The 23,071-nt window shown below is 40.6% G+C and overlaps 1 protein-coding gene across 2 annotated transcripts in view; it reads right to left on the bottom strand.

Annotated features, from left to right (window-relative positions):
* The window catches only part of GNAO1 (G protein subunit alpha o1), a 471,718-nt gene that overhangs the window by 37,664 nt on the left and 410,983 nt on the right, over positions 1 to 23,071 (bottom strand). The gene's annotated exons all lie outside the window — the stretch shown is intronic.

Below are 23,071 nucleotides of genomic sequence, written 5' to 3'. Positions count from 1 at the left end.
AGTTACCTGTAAAATAAAAATAAATCCTAAAAGAGCTACAATATAAATAATAATGATATTGTAGCTATCTTAGGATTTATTATTATTTATATTGTAGCTATATTAGGGTTTATTTTAAAGGTAAGTATTTAGTTTTAAATAGGATTAATTTAGTTAATAATAGAAATCTTATTTAGATTTATTTAATTAATATTTAAGTTAGGGGGGTGTTAGGGTTAGTGTTAGACTTAGGTTTAGGGGTTAATAATTTTATTACAGTGGCGACGGTGTAGTGGGGGGCAGGATAGGGGGTTAATAAATTTATTATAGGTGGCGACAGTGTAGGGGGGGGCAGATTAGGGGTTAATAAGTTTAATATAGGTGGCGGCGGGGTCTGGGAGCGGCGGTTTAGGGGTTAAACTATTTATTTAGTTGCGGCGAGGTCCGGGATCATCAGGATAGGGGTTAATAACTTTATTATAGGTGGCGACGGTATAGGGGGGGCAGGATAGGGGTTACTAGGTATAATGTAGGTGGCGGCGGTGTCCGGGAGTGGCGGTTTAGGGGTTAATACATTTATAAGAGTTGCGGCGGGGTCTAGGAGCGGCGGTTTAGGAGTTAATAACTTTATTGAGTTGCGGGGGGCTTCGGGGGTGCCGGTATAGGGGGTAGAACATTGTAGTATAGTGTGGGTGCTTAGTGACAGGCTAGCAATAAAGCTGTCAAAAAGCCGAAGAGCAGCGAGATCGGATGAGTGATAACTCTCACAGTCCGCTGCTCATCGCCCCGTACTTGGTGCACGGCTTTTTGACAGATTTATTGATAACTTAGGCGAAATTTTGCAGGTCGGCGGCGATGATAGGCGAGCTTAGGCGGGCGTATTGGGCCGGCGAAGGCAGGTAAGTTGACACGTTGATAACTAGGCCTTTTTGTGTTTTACATTTAAAAATATTTTTTTTTACACATATAGCTACTATGTGCTATTCTACAATACTTTACCATGAATAGAGCCGTAGTTGTTGAAACACGCTGTGGTTTATCTGCACAAGTACCTCCATCTAACAGAGGAGAGTCCAAGGCTTCATTCCTTACTTGTGGGAAATACAGAGCCTGGCCACCAGGAGGAGGCAAAGACACCCCAGCCAAAGGCTTAAATACCTCCCCCACTTCCCTCATCCCCCAGTCATTCTGCCGAGGGAACAAGGAACAGTAGGAGAAATATCAGAATATAAATGGTGCCAGAAGAACAAAATCAAATTTAAGTCTGCCCAACGGAGAATTTGGGCGGGGCCGTGGACTCTCCTCATACAGAAGGAAAGGAAATTATCTGGTAATTTAATATGAGGAGAGTCTACAGCTTCATTCCTTACTTATATGAAACATATACCCAAGCTCTAGAGGACACTGAATGAAAAATGGGAGGGTAAAAACAGAGGAGGACCCTGTTCTGAGGGCACCACAGCCTGCAAAACCCTTTCTCCCAAAAGCTGCTTCTGCCGAAGCAAAAATGTAAAATATGTCTTGAAAAAGTATGTAAGGAAGACCAGGTAGCCGCCCTACAATCTAATCCATAGAGGCCTCATTCTCAAATGACCCAAGAGGAAACCACAGCTTTTATATGAATGAGCCTTCATCCTCCAACGAGGCTTGTGTCCCGCCGACTTATAATCTAAGAGAGTAATGCTCCTCAACCAGAAAAACAAAGAAGCAGACGAGGCATCCTGCCCCTTACGCTTCCCAGAATAGACACAAACAAGGAAAAACATAATTTATGTAAGAACTTACCTGATAAATTCATTTCTTTCATATTAGCAAGAGTCCATGAGCTAGTGACGTATGGGATATACATTCCTACCAGGAGGGGCAAAGTTTCCCAAACCTCAAAATGCCCATAAATACACCCCTCACCACACCCACAATTCACTTTAACGAATAGCCAAGAAGTGGGGTGATAAGAAAGGAGCTAAAGCATCAAAATAAGGAATTGGAATAATTGTGCTTTATACAAAAAAATCATAACCACCACAAAAAAGGGTTGGCCTCATGGACTCTTGCTAATATGAAAGAAATGAATTTATCAGGTTAGTTCTTACATAAATAATGTTTTCTTTCATGTAATTAGCAAGAGTCCATGAGCTAGTGACGTATGGGATAATAAATACCCAAGATGTGGTACTTCCACGCAAGAGTCACTAGAGATGGAGGGATAAAATAAAGACAGCCAATTCCGCTGAAAAATAATAATCCACAACCCAAAACAAAAGTTTTAATCTCAATAATGAAAAAAACTAAAATTATAAGCAGAAGAATCAAACTGAAACAGCTGCCTCAAGTACTTTTCTACCAAAAACTGCTTTAGAAGAAGAAAACACATCAAAATGGTAGAATTTAGTAAAAGTATGCAAAGAAGACCAAGTTGCTGCTTTGCAAATCTGATCAACAGAAGCTTCATTCCTAAACGCCCAGGAAGTAGAAACTGACCTAGTAGAATGAGCCGTAATTCTTTGAGGCGGGGATTTACCCGACTCTACATAAGCATGATGAATCAAAGACTTTAACCAAGACGCCAAAGAAATGGCGGAGGCCTTCTGACCTTTTCTGGACCCAGAAAAGATAACAAATAGACTAGAAGTCTTTCTAAAATCTTTAGTAGCTTCAACATAATATTTCAAAGCTCTTACTACATCTAAAGAATGTAAAGATTTCTCCTTTGAATTCTTAGGATTAGGACACAATGAAGGAACAACAATTTCTCTACTAATGTTGTTAGAATTCACAACCTTAGGTAAAAATTTAAATGAAGTCCGCAACACTGCCTTATCCTGATGAAAAAATCAGAAAAGGAGATTCACAAGAAAGAGCAGATAACTCAGAAACTCTTCTAGCAGAAGAGATGGCCAAAAGGAACACAACTTTCCAAGAAAGTAATTTAATGTCCAGAGAATGCATAGGTTCAAACGGAGGAGCTTGTAAAGCCTTCAGAATCAAATTAAGACTCCAAGGAGGAGAGATTGACTTAATGACAGGTTTGATACGAACCAAAGCCTGTACAAAACAATGAATATCAGGAAGATTAGCAATCTTTCTGTGAAAAAGAACAGAAAGAGGGGGGCGGAGCTGACCGCTGGATCGGCAGGACGTATATCTTGGGAGCTCCTCTACCATTCCTAGCTTACAAGTTTTTAACTTTATATTTCTGAGAAATGGGTACTCTATATTAAGACTATATACGACACACTTGCCCAGGAAGATATTTAACTTGTGTGGGAGCTCTTGTTGTTACCCTGTTCCTGACCTATGCTATCCAGCGTGGCCCGGAGGAGGCTGATATATAACGCCATAGCTGCGGCCATAGTTTCTTCTAGGGCTATCTCTGGCTACCTTCGGAGCCGAGGCTGTTGCCTTCCTACCACCCATATTAATGGGAGAAGCTAAGTTAAGCTTAACAAATAACATACTTGGATTATTCAGATACAGAAACTCTGCTTACGTTAAATATCAATATGGCGACAAACGCTGATCGGATTCTAGATGGACTACACCTAACTATGGAGGAGCATTTCAATCGTTTTCTGAAAGACATAGAAGCATTGCTCACTCCGTTACTAGATACACTTTTCGACACGGAGACACCAATAACAAGTGGAACGCAAGAAGAGGTCCCTGTGAAACATGGCGTACCACTGTTACACATCACTGAGATGCCTTCTGAGTCTTACCGTTCGGTGGGGGAGATCAATTGTGAGCTGTTGCGATGGCGGTTGAGGAATACGATTCCGATGGAGTCTCCAGTGATTTGGGGGGAGATTGGTGATCAGTTGCCTCTTGTCTACGTGTATGTTGGTAGCAGTCAAGTTGTGAAGATGGATGGCTTCCGACCAGACACGTGTATGCCTGCAAAGCAGAACGGTTTGTACCATACAGTTATAGCCTCAGATGCAATATGGATGGCAGAGCAGCCGGACTGGAAATTACTTGGTGAACACTTCTTGAAACCCAACCTGTATCTTAGTACAGAAGATTGGCTCCTGAACTGGGCTATAAATCTTACCTTCACCCATCGTTTGAAAATTGGTGTGGGGTGACTATCTATTAGGAAGCACATTGCTGTGGAGCGTGGCCCTACACATTCCCACATTACTTATTGATTATTCTTTGCTACTTAGCCTGTAAGACCTAACTATGTTTCAATATAACTTTGAACTTGGTTCAGTTACGGAAGGTTTTTGTGGATGAGACTGTCCAGGTTCTCTCTCTATATACATGCATGTGTTGAATTGGATAGATTTTAATTGAATAGGGATGTTCATATGCCAGATTCTGCTATTCCACTGAGCAGGGTCTCTCAGGGAAAACGGTTCATAAGACTGTATATGCTTCAACGTGCTGTTAACCCAGGGGCAGACTCCTATTATACACATAGTGTACTTCATTGTTAAGCCTATATACCCAACTCAGATTGAGTTATACAGTTAATTATAATGTATTCTGAGAGCATTGTGTCGCCTAGTTTCCTTTAGAGATGATTAAATGATTAATATGACAAAACTGTTATCTATAAATGGACAACCACCACAGCTCCTTTACTATTTATAAATTATGCAATTGTGGACGTCTATAATGTATGATACCTGTAGCTGTCTGTTAGTGGTCATATGGTTAAAGTAGACCTGGGTTTCCAATGGCTCCAGGCTTAATGTGCCAATATCTGCTCAATCAGTTTCAATATTTTATACTATGTCACATAAAGATATGTACCATGCTTATATAGTCCATAACTGCACTTCTAGGTCCCAATAATGTTACACACATAGTTGTGGTTAATGTTCTAAATGTTTGTTTAATAGAAAACAGGGCGCATTCCAGTTTGACTTCTGGGCTAGATTCAGGCGACATCACCAAAATGTATATCTAGATATGCCAGACTAGCTTGGATAAGCACAAGCGAGAGGCATGAGTGATATCCCAGGTTTAGGATATAATAATATGCTACTATGTTATTATTTAATATAAGGCGCCAGTCTTTTTCTGATGATGTATATTGGAGCCATGTGGTCCCTTGATGCCCTGAGATAGACCTTCAATAATAACTGACCCATGTACAGCATGACTCTCGAGGTGTTTGTATGTGCCCATATAGTCTAACATCTTTTTGCTCTGTAGTCATTAACCTCATGCACCTTGAACCTAAATATGCACGATTGGAGTTTGGGCTCCACTCCCCCCCCCCATAATTTTTGTTTACTGAGATTTCTGCAATTTACATATTGTTCATATAGTTAAAATTGTTGTTGTACTGATTGCTCCAATATAATATATGTGTTTAGACATAGTAATACCTACCTATATGTATATTTTGCTCCCTGTTAAAGGCATGCCAGCTGGTCCTTGATAACAATAATGGGATTACATGTTTGGTGACATAGGGCTGGTGTAGTGTGCAGGACATAACAAGGAAGCTTCTAAAGCTTACAATGTATATATGTATATGTATTCCACACCACACAATGGTTGATTGTGAAATTTTTCATCTAAGACCTTACATAAATTGCTTTATTGACGGATTATTATTGCTGAGATCCATCTCTAGTTTAGTATATAGTGCTAGAGTATTTTTAGACCCAAGTTCTACTGTTCCAATATATGATTTATAGTTCATATCCTACCAAGTTTTGGGCTACTATTGTACCTGGACAAATGAATACATTCAGCATCATTTTGTCAGAACCTAATCTGGATCTCTATATAGTGGATATTTCCAATATGGCCTTTATTAGACTGCTCCCCCCCCCCTCCCCCGGCTAATATAGCTTACTGGTTAAGCTTAGGGGCACAGACCGCATACAAACCCCCTAATCCTGTTCAAAAGTGTTTATGACTAGTTTGTTATTGATATATCCCCTTTACCCTTTAAATTGTGGTGTTATCTCTATAAGTTTTAAAGTAGACTTCAAATGGGCAGATGATACGTTTACTTACCTGTACACAAAAGGCTACATTTCTGTTGCGCAATGTATTCTACGTATTTCCTTTTTTTTTGCAAATGCCATGATTTGTCTGTATGCCTTATTTTTCAAACCTCAATAAAAATCTTTAAAAAAAAAAAAAAAAAAAGAACAGAAAGAGCAGAGATTTGTCCTTTCAAGGAACTTGCAGACAAACCTTTATCCAAACCATCCTGAAGAAACTGTAAAATTCTAGGAATTCTAAAAGAATGCCAGGAGAATTTATGAGAAGAACACCAAGAAATGTAAGTCTTCCAGACTCAATAATAAATCCTCCTAGACACATATTTACAAGCCTGTAACATAGTATTAATTACTGAGTAAGAGAAACCTCTATGACTAAGAATAAAGCGTTCAATTTCCATACCTTCAAATTTAATGATTTGAGATCCTGATGGAAAAAAGGGCCTTGAGATAGAAGGTCTGGTCTTAACGGAAGAGTCCAAGGTTGGCAACTGGCCATCCGAATGAGATCCGCATACCAAAACCTGTGAGGCCATGCTGGAGCCACCAGCAGTACAAACGTTCCATTAGAATTTTGGAAATCACTTTTGGAAGAAGAACTAGAGGCGGAAAGATATAGGCAGGATGATAATTCCAAGGAAGCGACAACGCGTCCACTGCCTCCGCCTGAGGATCCCTGGATCTGGACATATACCTGGAAGTTTCTTGTTTAGATGAGAGGCCATCAGATCTATTTCTGGAAGTCCCCAGATTTGAACAATCTGAAGAAATACCTCTGGGTGAAGGGAACATTCGCCCGGATGTAACGTCTGGTGACTGAGATAATCCGTTTCCCAATTGTCTACACCTGGGATGTGAACCGCAGAGATTAGACAGGAGCTGGATTCCGCCCATACAAGTATCCGAGATACTTCTTTCATAGCCTGAGGACTGTGAGTCCCACCCTGATGATTGACATATGCCACGGTTGTGACATTGTCTGTCTGAAAACAAATAAACTATTCTCTCTTCAGAAGAGGCCAGAACTGAAGAGCTCTGAAAATCGCACGGAGTTCCAAAATGTTGATTGGTAATCTCGCCTCCTGAGATTCCCAAACCCCCTGCGCTGTCAGAGATCCCCATACAGCTCCCCAACCTGATAGACTCGCATCTGTTGAGATCACAGTCCAGGTTGGACGAACAAAAGAAGCCCCTTGAACTAAACGATGGTGATCTATCCACCACGTCAGAGAGTGTCGTACATTGGGATTTAAGGATATTAATTGTGATATCTTTGTATAATCCCTGCACCATTGGTTCAGCATACAAAGCTGAAGAGGTCGCATGTGAAAACGAGCAAAGGGGATCGCGTCCGATGCAGCAGTCATGAGACCTAGAATTTCCATGCATAAAGCTACCGAAGGGAATGATTGAGACTGAAGGTTTCGACAGGCTGAAACCAATTTCAGACGTCTCTTTTCTGTTAGAGACAAGGTCATGGACACTGAATCTATTTGGAAACCCAAAAAGGTTACCTGAGTCTGAGGAATCAACGAACTCTTTGATAAATTGATCCTCCAACCATGTCTTTGAAGAAACGACACAAGTTGATTCGTATGAGATTCTGCAGAATGTGAAGACTGAGCAAGTACCAAGATATCGTCCAAATAAGGAAATACTGCAATACCCTGTTCTCTGATTACAGAGAGAAGGGCACCGAGAACCTTTGAAAAGATCCTTGGAGCTGTTGCTAGGCCAAACAGAAGGGCCACAAACTGGTAATGCTTGTCTAGAAAAGAGAATCTCAGAAACTGAAAGTGATCTGGATGAATCGGAATATGAAGATATGCATCCTGTAAATCTATAGTGGACATATAATGCCCTTGCTAAACAAAAGGCAGAATAGTCCTTATAGTTACCATTTTGAATGTTGGTATCCTTACATAACGATTCAATATCTTTAGATCCAGAACTGGTCTGAAGGAATTCTCCTTCTTTGGTACAATGAATAGATTTGAGTAAAACCCCAGACCCTGTTCCAGAACTGGAACTGGCACAATTACTCCAGCCAACTCTAGATCTGAAACACATTTCAGAAATGCCTGAGCCTTCACTGGGTTTATTGGAATGCGAGAGAGAAAAAATCTCTTCGCAGGCGGCTTTACCTTGAAACCTATTCTGTACCCTTATGAAACAATGTTCTGAATCCAAAGACTGTGAATCGAATTGATCCAAATGTCTTTGAAAAATCGTAACCTGCCCCCTACCAGCTGTGCTGGAATGAGGGCCGCACCTTCATGTGGACTTGGGAGCTGGTTTTGACTTTCTAAAAGGCTTGGATTTATTCCAGATTGGAGAAGGTTTCCAAACAGAAACCGTTTCTTTAGGGGAAGGGTCAGGCTTCTGTTCCTTATTCTGACGAAAGGAACGAAAACGATTAGCAGCCCTATATTTACCTTTAGATTTTTTGTCCTGAGGCAAAAATGTTCCTTTCCCCCCAGTAACAGTTGAAATAATAGAATCCAACTGGGAACCAAATAATGTATTACCTTGGAAAGAAAGAGAAAGCAAAGTTGACTTAGAAGACATATCTGCATTCCAAGTTTTAAGCCATAAAGCTCTTCTAGCTAAAATAGCTAAAGACATATACCTGACATCAACTCTAATGATATCAAAGATGGCATCACAAATAAAGTTATTAGCATGTTGAAGAAGTTTAACAATGCTATGAGTATTATGGTCTGATACTTGTTGTGCTAAAGCCTCCAACCAAAAAGTGGAAGCGGCAGCAACATCAGCCAAAGAAATAGCAGGCCTAAGAAGATTACCTGAACATAAATAAGCTTTCCTTAGAAAGGATTCAATCTTCCTATCTAAAGGATCCTTAAAGGAAGTACTATATGCCGTAGGAATAGTAGTACGTTTAGCAAGAGTAGAGATAGCCCCATCAACTTTAGGGATTTTGTCCCAAAACTCTAATATGTCAGATGGCACAGGATACAATTTCTTAAACCTTTGAGAAGGAGTAAATGAAGTACCCAGATTATTCCATTCCCTAGAAATTACTTCAGAAATAGCATCAGGGACAGGAAAAACTTCTGGAATAACTATAGGAGGTTTAAAAACCAAATTTAAACGCTTATTAGATTTAGTATCAAGAGGACTAGATTCCTCCATCTCTAATGCGATTAAAACTTCTTTAAGTAAAGAGCGAATAAATTCCATTTTAAATAAATATGAAGATTTATCAGTGTCAATATCTGAGACAGAATCCTCTGAACCAGAAAAATCCTCATCAGAAACAAACAAATCAGAATGATGACGGTCATTTAAAAATTCATCTGAAAAATTAGAAGTTTTAAAAGACCTTTTACGCTTACTGGAAGGGGTAATAACAGACATAGCCTTCCTAATAGATTTAGAAACAAATTCTTTTATATTAACAGGAACATCCTGAGTATTAGATGTTGAGGGAACAGCAACAGGTAATGGTATATTACTAATGGAAATACTATCTGCATTAGCAAGTTTATCATGACATTCATCACAAACTACAGCCGGAGGAACAGTTACCACAAGTTTACAACAAATGCATTTAACTTTGGTAGAACCAGCATCAGGCAGAGTCTTTCCAGAAGTAGATTCTGATCCAGGGTCAATTTGAGACATCTTACAATATGTAAAAGAAAAACAACATATAAAGCAAAATTTATCAAATTCCTTAAATGACAGTTTCAGGAATGGGAAAAAAATGCCAATGAACAAGCCTCTAGCAACCAGAAGCAATTAAAAATTAGACTGAAATAATGTGAAAAAAAGGTGGAGACAAGAATGACGCCCACATTTTTTAGCGCCAAAAAAGACGCCCACATTATTGGCGCCTTAAATTTTTTGGCGCCAAGAATGACGCCACATCCGGTGACACCGACATTTTTGGCGCAAAACGTCAAAAAACTGACGCAAACACGAACAACTTCCGGCGACAAGTATGACGAAATGACAAAAAAAAAATTTGCGCCAAAAAAGTCTGCGGCAAGAATGACGCAATAAATTGAAGCATTTTCAGCCCCCGCGAGCCTAACAGCCCACAGGGAAAAAAGTCAATTGAAACAATTTTTAAGGTAAGAAAAAAAATTGATTATTCATATGCATTATCCCAAATAATGAAACTGACTGTCTGAAATAAGGAATATTGATCATCCTGAATCATGGCAAATATAAGTTTAAAGACATATATTTAGAACTTTATATATAAAGTGCCCAACCATAGCTTAGAGTGTCACAAAAAATAAGACTTACTTACCCCAAGACACTCATCTACATATAGTAGATAGCCAAACCAGTACTGAAACGAGAATCAGTAGAGGTAATGGTATATAAGAGTATATCGTCGATCTGAAAAGGGAGGTAAGAGATGAATCTCTACGACCGATAACAGAGAACCTATGAAATAGATCACGTAGAAGGAGATCATTGAATTCAAATAGGCAATACTCTCTTCACATCCCTCTGACATTCACTGCACTCAGAGGAAAACCGGGCTCCAGCCTGCTGCGAATCGCATATCAACGTAGAATCTAGCACAAACTTACTTCACCACCTCCACGGGAGGCAAAGTTTGTAAAACTGAATTGTGGGTGTGGTGAGGGGTGTATTTATAGGCATTTTGAGGTTTGGGAAACTTTGACCCTCCTGGTAGGAATGTATATCCCATACGTCACTAGCTCATGGACTCTTGCTAATTACATGAAAGAAAAGTCTGACGAAACACCCTTGTAGCCTGAAGACAGAACTTCAAGGTCCGAACCACATCCAAGTTATGAAATAACCGCTCCTTCGAAGAGAAGGATTAGAACACAAGGAAGGAACCACAATCTCCTGATTGATGTTGCAACCATAGGAAGAAAACCTAACCAAGTACGAAGAAGCCTTAGCTGCATGAAAAACTAGGTAAGAAAAATCACAATGCAAGGCAGCCATCTCAGCCGCAGCCGAAGCAATAGGCAGTAGAAAAAGAACCTTCCAAGACAGAAAATCTTAATGTCAACACCATCCATAAGCCCAAAATGGAGCCTTCTGCAAAACTTTGAACAAGATGTAAACTCCCAAGAGAAGCACTAGATCTAAACACAGGCCTGATCTAGTCAAAGCCTGAACCAAAGACTGGACATCTGGAAGCTCTGGAAGCCTCTCGAGCAGAAAAACTGATAGGGACGAAATCTGTCCCCTAAGGGAGCCACAGAAAAAGCCCTTCTCCAGATCATCCTAGAGAAAAGAAGGATCCTGGAAAACCTGGCCTTATGCCAGGGGAATCCCCGCTCTTCATACCATAAAAAGTAGGTCATGCATTATGAAGAGTACATAGCTACAGCTGGATTTGAACTCTTGACTTACAGCTCCCAAAGCAGCAAAGTTCACCACTAAGCCATCGTAGGACACCATTATCAGAAAAAGTAGGTCCTGTACCAGCTTATGAGCTAAAACGAGAGTATCAACAATCCTTTCAGAAAAACCTCTCATGGCTAAGACTAAGCATTCAATTCCCCGCAGTCAGCCTTAGAGAATCCAGATTGTTATGAACACAAAGGCCCTGCTCCCGCAAATCCCTGTAACAGGGTCCATGGAGGTGAAGCCCCAAACTGCGATACAACTCGTAGATATAAACGGAGCCAACCGTCTCACAGGCGCCTGCTCAAGCTAGGATCGATCCATCCACAATAAAGCGTGGCATGGCTGAAAGAGAAAAAGGTTAAAAAGAAACCTCTAAAGAATGCTAGATGTCTAACATATTCTGGATGAAAAGGCTGGAGCCCCACCTGGGTTCAAACCCACCTTCTGCTACAGAAGCGGTGGAGCTAACACTGATGCCTTGAAATCTTGATCATCTTCCCCATTAGATACAAATATTCGAGCAGGGAATGATGGTATGGGACATCTGACCTTTAGGATTACGTTAATAGAGAGGGTAGCTGGCAACGAACCGAAGTGGGCCTCCGCCACTATTAAACACGAGACCCCCCGTTTAGCACGAGGATCTCTCCTTCTCCAAAACAAGATCTCCCCAATGAGAGGTCCCATCTTGTATGAACCAAGAAGACTAAATCCTCCAAGCAGAATGCTTGCTGAGGAATCAAAGGAATAATTGGAAGAAAACTCCCAACCCACGGACCTCCCTAAGACACTCTCTCCCCACGGACAAGTCAAAACTGCCCAGAAGAGCTTAAGAGAAAAAATTCTCAGAACAGGGAGATTGATTTCCCCAACCGGTATACCATGTAAGTCTGTTAAGACAGATACACCAACTCCATGCCGAAGTCTCAGCCTTGGTTGTGTATATAACTCTCCACCCCTGCGTCAACGAAGACCAGAAGGGGAACTGAAGGGCATAACCTGAACCCAAAATCCACCCTGGTGTCTACACCAGCAACTCTGGTCTAGATCCAACTCTGAGGATCGAAAAGACACGAGAAACACCCAAAAGGTCTATCAGCAGGCGAAGGTGAGAAACCCATAAAAGCAGAAACCCGGGAACTACAGTAAAATCTGTAAGCAGGATACTGCTACCTTAACCCCAAGATCCCAAGAAGGAAACCTAGGATCAGAACGAGGTTTACTGTAAGATACGGTTCCTAAGAACCGGATATGCTCAAAAAGGATGAACCAGGAAAGACATCCTTCTTCCTAACCAAAGGGAGAACCTTACATTGTTCAACGAAAAGAAGAACTAATAAGCTCTGCTTAAAAATCATAGAACCCAATTAGAATGGGAAGATCATCCCCCTATTAGGGCATTCACCAACAGAGGAGGAAAATATTCCCACAGTGCAATAGATACCAGGACAATGACTCCAAAGGTCACTTGACAAACTTCCCTTTCTCTGAGAAGACATTGCCCAGAAGAAGCTTAGTTCCGGCCTCTAGGACCCCTAGATCCATATGATCCAGTATCAAGCACCCACCCCAGATAATACCTGAACAGGTCCAGCCTGTTAACTAGGATAGACGGGCCTGCTGTACCTGGACCGGAAAGAAAGAAGGAGCAAACCCAACTAGTATCCACAACAGGTCCTGCCTTTTATCTAGGATACAACGTATCTACTGGAAAAATCCAAGGCAAAACCGAAACTCTTAAGTTCCAGCAAAGCTAGAACAACTGAATAATCAAATTAAAGAACTTAAGCTCCAAGGCTTAACATATTACTCAAAATCATCGGGGAACTATTACCCCGAACAGAAATCTGTAAGCTTCCACCGGAAGTTTCCAACAATCTCGATCATCAAAGTCGATAGTACCAAAAATCCCATGTGACGAAACGTCTTTAAGAAGAGTTTCTTTAACAACCCAGAGCTCTAAAAAACAAAAAACTATCCGGAACGGAATAGTAAAGTAAAAGAACACAGGCAAACACCCTGAAAAAGGAGTGTGCAAACAAAAAACAGGTCCTGCCTGTCATACGGCACAATGCCCCATAGAGCTCGGAACTGGGATTCTAAATAAACAATAAAACAAAATGTAAAACAAAACAAGACGACAAGGAATAGGATCTCATTCTCCCCTCGTCTAGTTAAGATCGTTATCAGATTTAGAGGACTGAGATTTAACTGACGGATTAGTACTGGGAACCTCTAACATTGTCAAAACCTCTCTAAGGAGTAAATGCAGGTGTGCCAAGCTAAATCTAAATGCTAAGCCCTCCGCAGTTGGAGGACCCAAGCCAGCAGACTCCGACCCTGGAGGTTCTCCCTCTGAAGCCTCAGAGGGAACCGCATCCCCAGAGGACTGATCTGACACAATCGTTATTTTACACAAATGTCCTTGGGAATGAGAGCCTGGATTACCCCTTCTCTTAAAGGGACACTGAACCCAGTTTTTTTCTTTCGTGATTCAGATAGAGCATGCAATTTTAAGCGACTTTCTAATTTACTCCTATTATCAAATGTTCTTCCTTCTTTTGGTATCTTTATTTGAAATGCAAGAATGTAAGTTTAGATGCCGGCCCATTTTGGCAAATAACCTGGGTTATTCTTGCTGATTGGTGGATAAATTCATCCACCAATAAAAAAGTGTTGTCCAGAGTCCTGAAGCAAAAAAGAAGCTTAGATGCCTTCTTTTTCAAATAAAGTTTGCAAGTGAACGAAGAAAAATTGATAATAGGAGTAAATTAGAAAGTTGTTTAAAATTACATGCTCTATCTGAATCACGAAAGAAAAAATTTGGGTTCAGTGTCCCTTTAAGTGTAGCAGGAATAGATAACATCACTAAGGCCATAGCGATGGCCATGCAGAACTGCAAAGTATAAAGAACAAAGTATGCAGCACTATTATGAACGACATTCACCCATATTGAGACAACAGAAAGGCTGATGAAATATAGTTAAAACGTCCATTTTATTGATATGACATGGTAAAAATTGCAAAGGCACAGTAAACACAGACCTGATCACTGCTGACGCGTTTCCTGCCACACTTGGCACTTCATCAGAGCTAACAAACAGGTGTGTGAGGATTCCTTAAGACATTTAGTCAAGGTATAACCCCTCCAACACCAGGTGCATAGTACATATTAAATATCAAATTACCGTGTTAAACACATACTCATATAGAAAAAAACAAATATAAATCTATACATACTACTGCATGGAACTTACCCCGGGAAATCTTTGTTAGCTTAAGTTAGTTGATTCTATACTTATACATTTAAAGAGCTAATAAGTATCAAATTGCGGTCATAGAGAGTTATTACTAGAACATCTTACAGTTAGTCTCCATGTTATTAGCATCATTAATGCATAAATATCTTAAAACATAAAAACTAATAATTATTATTATTACATCCTTTCTCCCTTTTATGCAAAATAAACTCCGGAAAGAAAAGATGGTATATAGGAAATCCTCTGATCTATTCGGAAACAATGATTCTTTTTTAACAGTAATAAGTGTTTCTGACAATAAACATCCTTAAATACAGCTAATGGGAAGAACTAAGATTCATTAAGCAAAAACACAAACTGCAGCACCTAAGCACAGGGTAAGGTAGATAAACAGTGAGCATAACATTATATTTAATTTATCAGATCTATGGATATTATATACTTAGTACTTAAGAGTTATATACTTTTCATCATGCAACACCTCCACATGTCCCCTTAAACCAAAATACAAACCAGTATACAAGTCAAATGCTAATATTAATAATTTGGTAAGGGAACAAGAAAAAAAAGAGTGTGTATACCTGACTTGTATGCATATCCCATAATGGTATCCCCCTATCTAGCAAAACTTAGTTGGCATTTCAAACATTAGTTTAAAGATCTAAATATACATCATGAATGATCAGATCTATCTATAAACAGTTTAATATCACTAATTTTGTTTATGCCTAGAGGGGCACCCGTCCTCAGGGTATGAATCCAAAATACCTCTCTTCTACTGAGGGCAGAATATCTTGACCTTTTATGTCGTCAAGCTCCGGCCCCTTAAACCCACAAAACACCCCCATACCATCCTTCCAACAACCACCCTCATAAATAACAGACAACAGACTTAGCTTTGGTACAAATTGGCCGCAGCCCTTTATTCAATAAAACTTTGTAAAAACTTTAATAACTCGATAAATAAAAGTGCAAATAACTGTAAACATTTTACACATCAACCAACAGCGGTGCTAGTCCTTCTTGATTTCCATATCTTTTAACTATGGCCGTAATTCCTTTTACTGGACCCAACCGTGCAAGTGGTTGGGCCCGTCAGCGATCATCCATATAAGTTTCTAAGGAACCCCGTGCCCTTAGAAACCCCCATCTTGAATTCCCCCATGGGAATGCAAAATACCACCACACTTAACCATTGGCCATAATTGTTCTGTAATTTAAGGGCTAGCACCCCCGCCTTCCAACTGCGACAAAAACCTAAAATGACAAATAAAAACACGCCTCTCACACAAATATCAGGGACGGGTGGGAGGGAGATGTTTTCTCTACTCCTACAAATAACAATCTGCTGGTTTTCCCGCTCAGCCCACATCTTTAACACTTTGCCTACAGCTCCTCCTATAGCACCTCCTACCCCATATAGGGCCTCTTCCTCCCAGGTCAAAGCTCCCTCCATCTACGCTTTGCTGCCTCCAGGAGCCACTTGACCTTTTATGTCGTCAAGCTCCGGCCCCTTAAACCCACAAAACACCCCCATACCATCCTTCCAACAACCACCCTCATAAATAACAGACAACAGACTTAGCTTTGGTACAAATTGGCCGCAGCCCTTTATTCAATAAAACTTTGTAAAAACTTTAATAACTCGATAAATAAAAGTGCAAATAACTGTAAACATTTTACACATCAACCAACAGCGGTGCTAGTCCTTCTTGATTTCCATATCTTTTAACTATGGCCGTAATTCCTTTTACTGGACCCAACCGTGCAAGTGGTTGGGCCCGTCAGCGATCATCCATATAAGTTTCTAAGGAACCCCGTGCCCTTAGAAACCCCCATCTTGAATTCCCCCATGGGAATGCAAAATACCACCACACTTAACCATTGGCCATAATTGTTCTGTAATTTAAGGGCTAGCACCCCCGCCACCGACTGGCCTGACGCCTCAGCCCAGTCCCGCCAACCCTCCAACCGCACACAGTGCCTCCTTAAAATTAAAGATAAACAGCTGCAGACCAAAGTCATTCAAATGCCCCCCATCGGGCAGATAGAACTCACCCACTCCAACCTCAGCTAAGTCTGAGTAGTCCACCACCACACCAAGTTTCTGCACAAATGTCCCCATGATCCTATTTACTAGACCCCATGAGCCGTCGATTAACATCCCCTTGACAAATTTTCAAGCATTCAACACTTAAAGAATACACAGACACCTTATGTTTGAAAAATACTGGCCACAGCCCGTTTAGTAAATAACAAGTTTAAAAGACACCAAATACATAACTCCTTAACCATGTAAACTCAGCCAACTATGAAGATGCTAGCTCCCAAACTTAATTCACTAACCTCCATTTACTTGTTGACCGGGCCGTATATAAATTCACCTGGACTTAAATAAGCCCGTTATTTTTTTACAAACCCCAAGCTCCAAGGAACACCGTGTCCAAGAAGCTACTAAACCTGCTCGCCCACCCCATGGGGAGGCTAACCCACCACACATTGCACTCCACGCATAAGGCTGCAACCAGCTTGTTCAGCTCCTGCCTCCTGGTAAGGCCATAATGGAGCCATTCCATCCTCCAACCAATCTCGTAACCATGGTAGACCATACAATGGTTAAACCCTGGAAAAGCTCCCAAAAACTTCCCCAAACCACCTTAATCTTACTCACCAGGCTTCCCTGAGTCAACCAAAATCATTACCCTGGCCTGGACCACTAGTACCCCCCTATACTGGAACAATTCAGCGTAAACCACCACCGGCGGCAACATGCAAGCCAATATGGGGGCCCCGTACTCCAAACCCTCCAATAGTATTGCTGCTTATCAAAAACCCAGGCTGGAGGCCCTCCTTCTCAACCAGAGCCGCACACCAGGGACAAATAATTTTAAATCGGCCCACTACTCACATGTTTACCAGACCTACGACAATCTGAACGGGACAACCATAAACAAAAGAAACACCCAAATACTAGACACCCTCCAACAAAAGAGCCTAGAATAACCTCCGCTTACCCACACCTTTTGCCACCAAACTCCCTACAGCAGCTTCAGTGGCTGCCCAAATTCTCAAGGAAAATGGACACTTTGAAACCGTGGTAGCCACGTGCCACATAACCCAGCAATATATCCCAGGTGACAAATCAGCAGGAGTCCCATCCTCCACAACCCTTGTAGCAAAAAACCCCAACACCTGAATTGACACCATCTCCAATGCCCCTAACTTAAATCAATTCATTCCATTCCGCTCAAAATTTTATCATAGGTGAACCCCGTTTTCGTGCTATTGAAGCCACACCGGGAATACTCTCCCCCACTCCGTTCGCCCATGGCGAGAACTCCAAGGAGCGATGCCACCAGAAATTCGAAAATGCAATGGCCAGTGAGTTATAAAACCAGGGATGTGTATCGCTCCCATCAACCCATGGAAACACAGCCATTGCAACCCAACTGCCCTAACCATTCAATGACCGTGTGATTAGGGGTGGGGGGAGCAGATACTATGTCCCTGCTGACACCACCCCCCAGCTGTCAGTGTGGACAACACTGACCCATACTCAAACATGGCCACCAGCACTGGAATAACTCAAGAAAACTAAATCATCACCCATTCTACCCTTTCCATTTTGCTGGACATTTAGGCGTGCACTAAAAGAACCTCATCTCCGTCTGTAATCAAACCTTTGACCCCCAGTGCTCTGCACTCCATTATAACAAACATAACAGTAAAACTAAGAACATAATCACTGATGGCAGGCCTTCCAACTTATCAATGCTAGGTATCCCCACAATCTTCAGCCATTCTACAACATCATCCCTGATGCATGACAGGCAAGGGTATTGGCAGGCCAGGCAAATAGAAACCCATACAGGATAACAAGTCTCACCTTTGCTCCTTTATGGCTCATTTACGTACATGAACCAGCTGATTCCATGTATTAAAGTGGACATATACAGGTGTCTTTATCTTATCTGTAGGTATAAACAGATCTCATTACTGTATCACATTGTGTACATATACATGTGTCTTTATCTTATATCTGTAGGTATAATCAGACCTCATTACGTTATCAAACTGTGTACATATACATGTCTTTATCTTATATCTGTAGGTATATTCAGATCTCATTACTGTATCACATAGTGTACATATACATGTGTCTTTATATGATATCTGTAGGTATAATCAGATCTCATTACTTTATCACATTGTGTACATATACCTGCGCCTGTATCCCATATCTGTAGGTATAATCAGATCTCATTACTGTATCACATTGTGTACCTATTGGCCACAAACTGATCCCCATACTTGTATAGAACAATGTGAAATTAACACTTTATTACCCCATCTCCTCCTTACCCCACTGGGAGTGCAATGTCCACTACAAGCTATGTCAACACATTTTGGCCTTGATGCCAAATCTAAGGATGGTTGGGTATACTATAGTGGAATTACCCTTTTACATCAACCTATATAAGGGTAATTGAAATACGTGTGACAATTCAATACATCCCACCAGGCAGAGTGGACCCCTGGGAAAAACCACAGGTGAAAAAACACCCTGAGTAAAATGTAAAAGTATGTTAAATACTACCAATAGGATCCGACGCCGACCCGGAAATCCCCTCACCAGAGGAAATACCACAATCATATTAGTGATCTCAAAGCAGTAAATTCATAGTTGCAATGCAAGATCCGAGTATCCTCCGAAAGAGGGCGATATCCAATCGCCATACACATATATATATCATATTATCCACATCATCAGGTATATGCAAAGCACCAACAGAGCTTGCAATGCTATAAAGTTAGTCTGAACCCAAGGTAATTTTTTAGAGATCAAACTTTTAGAGGGTCTGCACAAAGTTTTACTGCTGCAGTCTACCCTTAGGAAGATGATCTACAACCCTCTTGGCTTATGCTAAAACTGTACCCTATTATTGTCACATTATACTACCTAACATAAGTAATGGTGCCACCGACAGTGCTGTGACCCCTTTTGTAATGAAAGAGATTGTAACATATGAACTCCCATACTCCGTACAATGAAAGAATACCCACCATATCATGACACACATCCTTCAGAGGAATAAATTGGAAAAAACCTTAAAGAATAATTCTCAAATGAGAAATGATTGCATGGACCATTTGTCTAATGTACATATTAAATCCTATAAATTATAGAAATACATTTATATGACAACACATACACATGATTATATCCACCAAAGGAAAGAAAACATAAAATTATTTTAAAGGCACAGACTACATCATAATTTCCATTTTTAAAAAAAAACAAACAAACTAGATAATCCCTTACTTGTTCCCAAGTTTTGCAAAAAGCCAACTGGAATAAAATGTGTTACCTTTGTGATTATCTTATATCTAAACCTCTGCAGGCAGCTCCCTTATCTCAGTGCTTTGCCAGACATGCAGATTGGCCCTCATTGCCAACTCCTAAATACCTCCACGGGAGTAAGCGCAATGTTATCTAAATGAAACCCAGTATGTAGTTCTGTCTAACTGTGTCAAACTTTCAAATTGCTCTGAGCCAAGAGGTGGTTCCAATATTTCAGAAAATTAGTTTGAGCCCACTTAGGTTTAGATTTTCAACATTACCAACAAGGGAAAAAGGCAAATCCAATGATAAACTTCCACTAGAAAGTTGTTTAGAATTTCAAGCCACATCCAAATCAAGAAATGTAATTATTTTGGCAAAACTGACCCTTAATGAGATTATAAGCAATATACCGTTAACCAACACTAGATGGCAGACAAACAAATGAAATCTTAGAAAATAAGCAAAACTGTCCTAAGCCCTGAATGCAGAGCAGAGAGTGAAACCAGCACACCATGACAATAAGTAATAAAATTAAACTGACACTGTATATAATATGTATATCCCCTTATAGATCCAAACCAACATGGAGATAAAACAACAAAAACGAAAAACTTCCCATCTGAAAGAGAAAAACCTCCTGGTAGCATATCCCATAAGGAATATCATCTACCTCCCCTTAATCAGCCACTGTTTTTATTTTTATTAACTAGATGCAACAAATATATACCCCCCACTGATCCAGCACAGAGCTATATCGCGCCAAAAAGGACCAGCGGCGGGAAGGTTAACCCCCGCCCCTGGATCTCACATAGCAAGTGCTCCCCATACAGTCAAGCACAATAAACCTGAAATATGTCCCATAACATTTTAGACAGTATGCAGCACCATGCCCAATGTAAAGAAAATCCCCTACGACACGCACCCACATGCACAAGTATAGCAGCCAAACTAATAAAAGCACTGCAATGGCAGCAAGTGTTTTTTTATGTCACCCTGAGAATAAAAGGGGGGCATGTATCCCACGTGTCAGTAACCAAACTGTAAGCTAGTGAGTACCAGGCAATCTAAGGGAAAAGAGGGGAGTTCAAGCATACTCTAACTGTAACAACAAGCAGAGCTGCATGAAATCAATTAGGAGCCGTTTCTGTCACTGGCCCCTCAGTTAAACAGCTCTGTATCTCCATAAAGGCATATGGTCTGTGCAGCCCTAATGCCCCCAGAGTCACTACTGCAAATACTGGTGTACCTCTAGCATATATTCAAACACCCCAAATCCTCAGACTGCAAATACCCGTGTTCTATGTCCCAGCACTAACAACCCCATGCACGCCACTAACATCCTCTTACCGCTCTCAGTCTGCTGCTCCAAACTAATCCTGTGAGAAACAAGACAGACTCTCTAGTGCTGCAGAGGCTGACGCTGCAGATTCAAGCACGGACCCAGTGCAGGGAAAAAACCCCTCCTCATTAGAGACAATAAATACCTCGCATACCAACTCAGCAGTTGAATGGAAGCACACTGTCAAATGTCCCCTTATCAGTCAGGCAATAAAGGCAGAAAATACATTAACAGCCGTGCCTGTGGGGGGAATAACAGCCAGTCATCCTAATCTAAAATCTTCCAAATCAGATACTGTCCCCGAGCTCAAGGAGTGGGATTAACCCCTAATGTGCTTAGACCCTCTACCCATGAAGGATAAGCAATTACCTTAAGGGCTCCAGCTGCAGGGGCAGGATCATGGCAGACAAGACAAAACTTCTTGCTGTCATGAAGAAGATGTTTTCTCTACTCCTACAAATAACAATCTGCTGGTTTTCCCGCTCAGCCCACATCTTTAACACTTTGCCTACAGCTCCTCCTATAGCACCTCCTACCCCATATAGGGCCTCTTCCTCCCAGGTCAAAGCTCCCTCCATCTACGCTTTGCTGCCTCCAGGAGCCACTATCTCCCCCTCTCCTAAAGTCACCATTTCAATACCCTGAAACCCAAAGGTTGCAACAATATCCTTATGTAACGCAAAATGCTTCGCCACTGGGGTCTTAGGAACCTCTGCTTCTAAAGAAAGGAGATGCTCTCTAACCATATCTTTAAGCATCCTAGAGGTCAACCCTACATATTGAAATTTGCAAATATTGCAAGTAAGTAAATATATAACAAATGTAGAGCTACATGAAATATGATCCTTAATTTTGTAAGTCTGACCAGTTTGAGTGGAAGTAAAAGAATCACCAATAGTGGCATAATTACAACTTTTACAAGGTCTGACATTGCATTTAAAGAAACCTTTTTTGGTTGTTAGCCAATTACTATTCGCCCTGGGAACAATACTCTTTCTGCTGAAAGCCTTTCTAACTAGGTCCCCAATAATTTTAGCTCTTCGTGGGATAAAATTACATTTACTAGATATATCTTTCAAATCAATATCCCTATCCAAGATGGGTAATCTTTTGTTGATAAGTTTGCATATTATGTCAAATTGTTTGCTATATGTAGTAATAAAATTGATACCCTCTCTATTGGATTTCTTTTTTATATTATCCTTAAGCAAATTCTCCCTATTATATCTACCTATCTGATCTGCCAATTCAATGAGGGTCGATTTATCGTAACCCTCAGAGGAGAGGTCAAATCCTCTGCATGTATTCTATAGCTCTCTAGGTTACTACAATTTCTCCTTAGACGTATATACTGGCCCTTAGGTATACCTTTTTTCAGATGACGAGGATGGCACGAATCTGCCCTTAAGATCGTATTCCCAGATATTTCCTTTCTGTAAACTTCTGTGTTAATAGTATCTATACCCTTGCTAAGCTTAACATCTAGATAGGACATATTCTCATTTGATGTTACATAGGTAAATCTCAAATTATCATCATTAAGATTTAAATAATCAACAAATTCTGCCAAAGTATTCTCAGTCCCTTTCCAGAAAACAAGCATATCATCTATATAACATGTATAATAGATGATATTATGCTTAAATATATTATGTACACCAAACAATCTTCTGTCTTCAAAATCTGCTAAATAGAGATTGGCATACGATGGGGCAAATTTTGCCCCCATCGCTGTGCCTCTCTGTTGTAAATAAAAGACGCCATCCAAAATAAAATAATTATGGCTCAGTAGAAACAAAGTTACTTCCAG

This window comes from Bombina bombina, chromosome 1 (assembly GCF_027579735.1).
Source record: "Bombina bombina isolate aBomBom1 chromosome 1, aBomBom1.pri, whole genome shotgun sequence".
NCBI classification, from domain to species: Eukaryota; Metazoa; Chordata; class Amphibia; order Anura; family Bombinatoridae; genus Bombina; species Bombina bombina.
The sequence above is the reverse complement of the archived record's forward strand: the minus strand, read 5'-3'. Positions and strand labels throughout refer to the sequence as shown.